This window comes from Oncorhynchus gorbuscha, linkage group LG01, assembly GCF_021184085.1.
Source record: "Oncorhynchus gorbuscha isolate QuinsamMale2020 ecotype Even-year linkage group LG01, OgorEven_v1.0, whole genome shotgun sequence".
NCBI lineage: Eukaryota > Metazoa > Chordata > Actinopteri > Salmoniformes > Salmonidae > Oncorhynchus > Oncorhynchus gorbuscha.
In genome coordinates, this window is record NC_060173.1 from 80,859,294 (window position 1) to 80,865,766 (window position 6,473).

The window sequence follows — 6,473 nt, forward strand, 5'->3', positions numbered from 1 at the left end:
TGCGAGACTGACTGAAGTCATATGATTAACAGCTGAGAGACACGAGAGGGGAGAATGTAACTTTAAAACGTGTTTCCATATAACAGAGAAAAGAGGAAGCAAAATAACCAAGTTTAAAAGTGACAGAAAGGGAAAAGAAAGAAGGGCAAATGAGAGAAAGAAATGAGTGGGAGGAATGTGGGATGAGAGTAGTGAGGAACAAGAACATGAGAAAAGTATTTTCTCCTATTCCTCCTCTCTGTAACATCCACTAAACACATCTACTAAACACATCCACTAAACACATCCACTAAACACATCTACTAAACACATCTACTAAACACATCCACTAAACACATCTACTAAACACACACAAACTACTAAACACATCCACACATCCACTAAACACAAAACACATCTACTAAACACATCTACTCCATCCACTAAACACATCCACTAAACACATCTACTAAACACACTACTAAACACATCTACATCTACTAAACACATCCACTACACATCCACATCTACTAAACGCATCCACTAAACGCATCTAAATCACATCCACTAAACACATCCACTAAACACATCCAAACTAAACACATCTACTAAACACATCCACTAAACACATCTACTAAACACATCTAAAACACATCTACTAAACACACATCCCACATCTAAAACACATCCACTAAACACATCCACTAAACACATCTACTAAACACATCTACTAAACACATAAACTACTAAACACATCCACTAAACACATCCACATCTACTAAACACATAAACACATCTAAACTAAACACATCTAAACACTACTAAACACATCTAAACACATCTACTAAAAACACATCCTAAAAACTAAAACACATCCACTAAACACATCCACTAAACACATCTACTAAACACATCCACTAAACACATCTACTAAACACATCTAGCATCTACTAAACACATCCACTAAACACATCTACTCTACTAAACACATCTACTAAACACATCACTAAACACAAACACATCTACTAAACACATCTACTAAACACATCTACTAAACACATCCACTAAACACATCTACTAAACACATCTACTAAACACATCCACATCTAAAACACATCCACTAAACACATCTACTAAACACATCTACTAAACACATCTACTAAACATCTAAACAAACTAAACATCTACTAAACACATCATCCACTAAACACATCTACTAAACACATCTAAACTAAAACACATCCAAACACATCCAAAACACATCTACTAAACATCACTAAACTCTACTAAACACATCTACTAAACACATCCAAACACATCTAAAACACATCTAAACTAAACACATCTACTAAACACATCTACTAAACACATCCAAACACATCTAAAACACATCCACTAAACACATCTACTAAACACATCTACTAAACACATCTACTCTAAAACACATCTACTAAACACACCCACTAAACACATCCAAACACATCTAAAACACATCCACTAAACACATCCAAACACATCTAAAACACATCTAAACTAAAACACATCTACTAAACACATCAAACACATCTACTAAACACATCTACTAAACACATCTACTAAACACATCTACTAAACACATCTATCCACTAAACACATCTAACCACTAAACACATCTACTAAACACATCTACTAAACACATCTACTAAACACATCTACTAAAAACATCTACTAAACACATCCACTAAACACATCCACTAAACACATCCACTAAACACATCTACTAAACACATCCACTAAACACATCTACTAAACACATCTACTAAACACATCTAGTAAACACATCTACTAAACACATCCACTAAACACATCTACTAAACACATCTACTAAACACATCTACTAAACACATCCACTAAACACATCTACTAAACACATCTACTAAACACATCTACTAAACACATCTACTAAACACATCCACTAAACACATCTACTAAACACATCCACTAAACACATCTACTAAACACATCCACTAAAAACGGATCCATCAGTACTTTGACACAATGAAGGGCTGGGCCGTACATGTGTGCAATCAGCAGACAAACTGGCTGAGGCACATTTAGGTGAAAAGGAGGGAATGGCCAGCGGTGTTTGTAAACAAAGACACAGGGTTAGTTTCAGGGCTGAGAAGGTGTTGTCTACAGCAAAACAACGAGCTCATTGTCATGGCAACAGCACAGGTCACCACCACCCAGGGCTTAGCGAAAAAGTCCCCACAGTGAATCATACAGAGAGCTGTACTGTGCAAAAAAAAAACTGAAACGTGTGTGTACAGATCTGGGTATCAGTAGAAATATGACACACCATTTACACCAGTCCACACCAATCCAATTCAAGGAGATCACACTTCAGGGAGAGAATCAGAATTGGGCCGCATTGTTTCTATGTTCGTCCTGTGCTACAGTACAGAGGTAATGAACACTGGGAATGGGCTGCGAATACTGTGTTAGAAAATGGATGCTACACTACGGGACTGTTTTGGTAGCACAGACTGGAATATGTTCCGGGATTCATCCAATGCCTAAATGACTGCCGAACCGTAGCACTCACGTCGGTAGTCATGAAATGCTTTGAAAGGCTGGTCATGGCTCACATCAACAGCATCGTCCTGGAACTCTTGACCCACTCCAATTTGCATACCGCCCCAACAGATCTACAGATGATGCAATCTCAATCACACTCCACACTCTATGCATAGTCATTTTACCCCTACCTACATGCACAAATTACCTCGACTAACCTGTACCCTCACACATTGACTCGGTACCAGTACCCCTTTATATATCCTCATTATTGTTATTTTATTGTGAAATGTTTGTTAATTTAAAAAATATATATAATTTAGTAAACATTTTCCTAACTCTTTCATGAACTGCATTGTCGGTTAAGGGTTTGGAAGTAAGCATTTCATGGTATGGTCTACAACTGTATTAGACGTATGTGACAAATAAAATTAATAAATTACAGATGCACACAGAGCTTCAGCCTCTTCCCCTATGATGAACCAGAAACCTTCCTTGAGTTAAAACCATATTGAAGCATCGCAATGCCTCGTCGCCCCTCCACTGCCCTCTGTGGTCCCCGGCTTGAGAGAGAAGAGATGTAAAGGAAACTTTCAATGAAAAACATCTTAACTTTTGGCAATCAGAGCGTTACGCGCAGAGAAGATGATGACGGACCACCGTGACAGAGGGACGAGGGACGATTGGAGGCTTGATTTGTTTTCTCGCTTTGTTCGTCCGTCCCCCGTATCAACCGTCCTCCTCCTCTGTTACAGTTTTTCAACATTTAAGGGAAACCCCACACAAGCATCAGAACATTTGAATGATATACTGTAAAGTAAGAGTTTGCCAGAGAGCATGGCTATTGCACAGTTATATAGGCCTAGACTAGTGAATGGATTGTGATATGTTGCACACAGCACAGTAATCCAGGATGTGCTGTTATTAACCTTGACCAGTTGCTGATTTATGGAGATTTTCACCTCGACACAGGAATCTATTTGGTGTTCGGGTCCTAGGCAGTAGCAATGGTGACATATGTAGCTAGATGGAGGACAGTGGCTGGGTTTGGAATACTCCAGCCCCTAGTTTAGACTTGGCCCAGGCAGGGCAGTGGCTGGTCTGGTCTGCACTAGGCTGTTGAGCTGTTGGGCCTATTCCAGAGAGCCAGTGTCCCCCGCTGGGAGCCGAGAGGCCCTCTTAATCACAGCCCCGCTTTGACATCATCACCCCCAGCTAACACACAATGGACCACCCTGTACAGGGAGCAGAGCAGAGGACCACACCTATACAACTGTGTGTGTGTGTGTGTGTGTGTGTGTGTGTGTGTGTGTGTGTGTGTGTGTGTGTGTGTGTGTGTGTGTGTGTGTGTGTGTGTGTGTGTGTGTGTGTGTGTGTGTGTGTGTGTGTGTGTGTGTGTGTGTGTGTGTGTGTGTGTGTGTGTGTGTGTCTACTGACATGTACAGGGATACTGCTGCATTCTAACAGTATATAGAAATATTGGCCTGGACATAAACATACTCAGACAATTAAAATACATTTGCAGACACACAACATAGAGAAACACATTACTTTTTTCCTAGCAACTACACACGAATATGTAATTGTCTCAATGCTTGTATTAACATTGACAGACCATATTGTAACCACAAGTCTTGCATAGTGTGATGTCCTGTAGAGATCCACATGTTCATAAAATCCATCTATTTCAGACATAAATACAGACAGACGGCATGTCCATAGGAAAAACATTTTATTGAAAAACATTTTCAGTTCGTAACAGACTGGTGGAATGTGTGTCATTTTTCCTCACTTTCATTTCTTTCTGTTTTTGAATGTTTAACCATTTCAACGGTCTGGCCATCTCAAACTGCAAGGGGAGGGGCTACAGATACAGCCACCTGGAAACCTATCAAAACAGACTAAAGAAACCAGGGAGACAAATGAACAACGCAATCATAATACTGTGTTACTTAAAAACTGGACAGAAATCAAATCAAAAACAGAAGAAAAAAAACGAATTCAATAAATATTTATGGTACACACTTATGGCACGAATATGCAGCAGTCGGTTTGGCAACTTTTTCTCAATTTTTTTTAAAACCAAATTTCCATGGAAACAGTGCAAAAGGGGAGGGAGTGGGAGGACACGGGGCTTTCCAACGAGCGCTAGCTAAAATACATAGCAAAAAATTGAAATTTTATACAAAACATCTTACTTTAAGAGTTTATAAAAAAAAATGTTTTATTGGGTTCTTGTCAATATTTACACAAGCTATTTACCAAAAAAAGTAGTATGCTCTGTTTTACTGAAGTGTATTCTGTTTTTTCATTTATTTTTTCATTTACTTTCCTAAAAAGGTGAATAAGGCTATCGTAACAACCCAGGATCCATATACAATACAAACATTCATGTATTTACAGTTTCTTACCTACAGAAGAACGGTGCAAAATTACTGAGTCAGGTGACCAAGGGCTGACCAATACGAGCAAGGCATTTTACAGTAGCCTGAAGTACTTTTCCTAGCCAGGTTACTAACATTCTCTCAACATTTCCGCGATATTTCATCCATATAACAAGACAGAAAATCTACCCTAGTAATGCTAGGAGGATATCAGTTGTACGTTAGCTAGGATAAGGACACCAGATTCAAAGAAACTAATAAGATTGTCATATTCTGCCGCAGACAGACAGCAACTAAACAGCAATTTGTTTGTGATTCCTAGTGTTTTTCGCTATTTCTTAAATAACTGTCCAGGTGCATTTCATTTTGAAAATGTTTCTTTTTTCACAGTTTACCTTGGAACTACGGCACACAGTAAAAAAAAAAAAAAAAAAAAAACGTTTAAAATAATACTACAAATGAAAACCTAACAGCAGGCTCGTGTGACGTACTTTGCTAGTTTTGTTTTGTTTAGTTTGTCGTTACATCTCTCAGTGGTATAAGAACACTTTCCATAGGTGTAGGTTTCTCTCAATTCTTAAAAAAATAAAGAAAAATTGCATATTGCAGATTTTGTAGCCTCTTAGAGGCACAAACCTTGTATCATACAAGGCTTGGCTTTTTCGGTGAAATTTGATGTTCTTAATGAACTAATGAGAATGTTGGTAGTGAGCAGATACATGTTTGGGGTGTGGTCTAAGTCACAATCTAGTTCTCGTTTTCTCTAGTCAGTGTTTTCACGTATGTGAATAAACAGGCAAATAGCTGTCTCACTGGACTTGCTCAAGAAGAGGTACACACACAGACACTCACTCTCACACACAGAGAAAACACTACCACGTGGTAGTGAGGGGGAAGGGGGGCACAGGGTAATCGTGGGAATCTTCCCATGGTCCTTTGGGAGATGCTACAGTGGAGTGTGGGATATACTGCTGGTCAGCCTCGTGCACCCGGTTATGCTATTTTGGGTCCAACAACCTCCTCTCCCCTTCGTGACATGCGTCCAGGCTGCCCTCCCTGTCCCCTTCCCAGGCCCTAGCCCTGAATATCTGGAAAAAAGGCAGCCATTTGGGTGGGAGTTGATGAAAAGGTGGGACATTATGAGTGAAATAGATATCAAGTCATCAAAACCCTAGCTTGCATAATGTGCACTTTTATACCATAATATATTAACGTTAACTTCTCATTACCGCCTTTCTGACAACACCTGTGCTCTGTGTCTATCATAAATAGATTCAGATTTTTTTATCAGATGTTTTTTTGCCTTCCTTTTTTGTGTTTTCAAATGTCCTCCTTTAAAATGTACACCTATTTTGTTACAAAAAATGATAATAATCAAAAACTTACAATAAGGAAATGCTAAAGATGATGCTTGAAAAACAGTGACAATGCGCTTTGATGTCCCTGTGCTTTTTAAAAGTTGAGAATGAGAGCACCAGTCCACCTGTTTGGGCCCTTTGGGGGCCTCCGGGGCCCTTGCTGCCCCTGGGAGCAGACAATACAGTACCTAGAGCT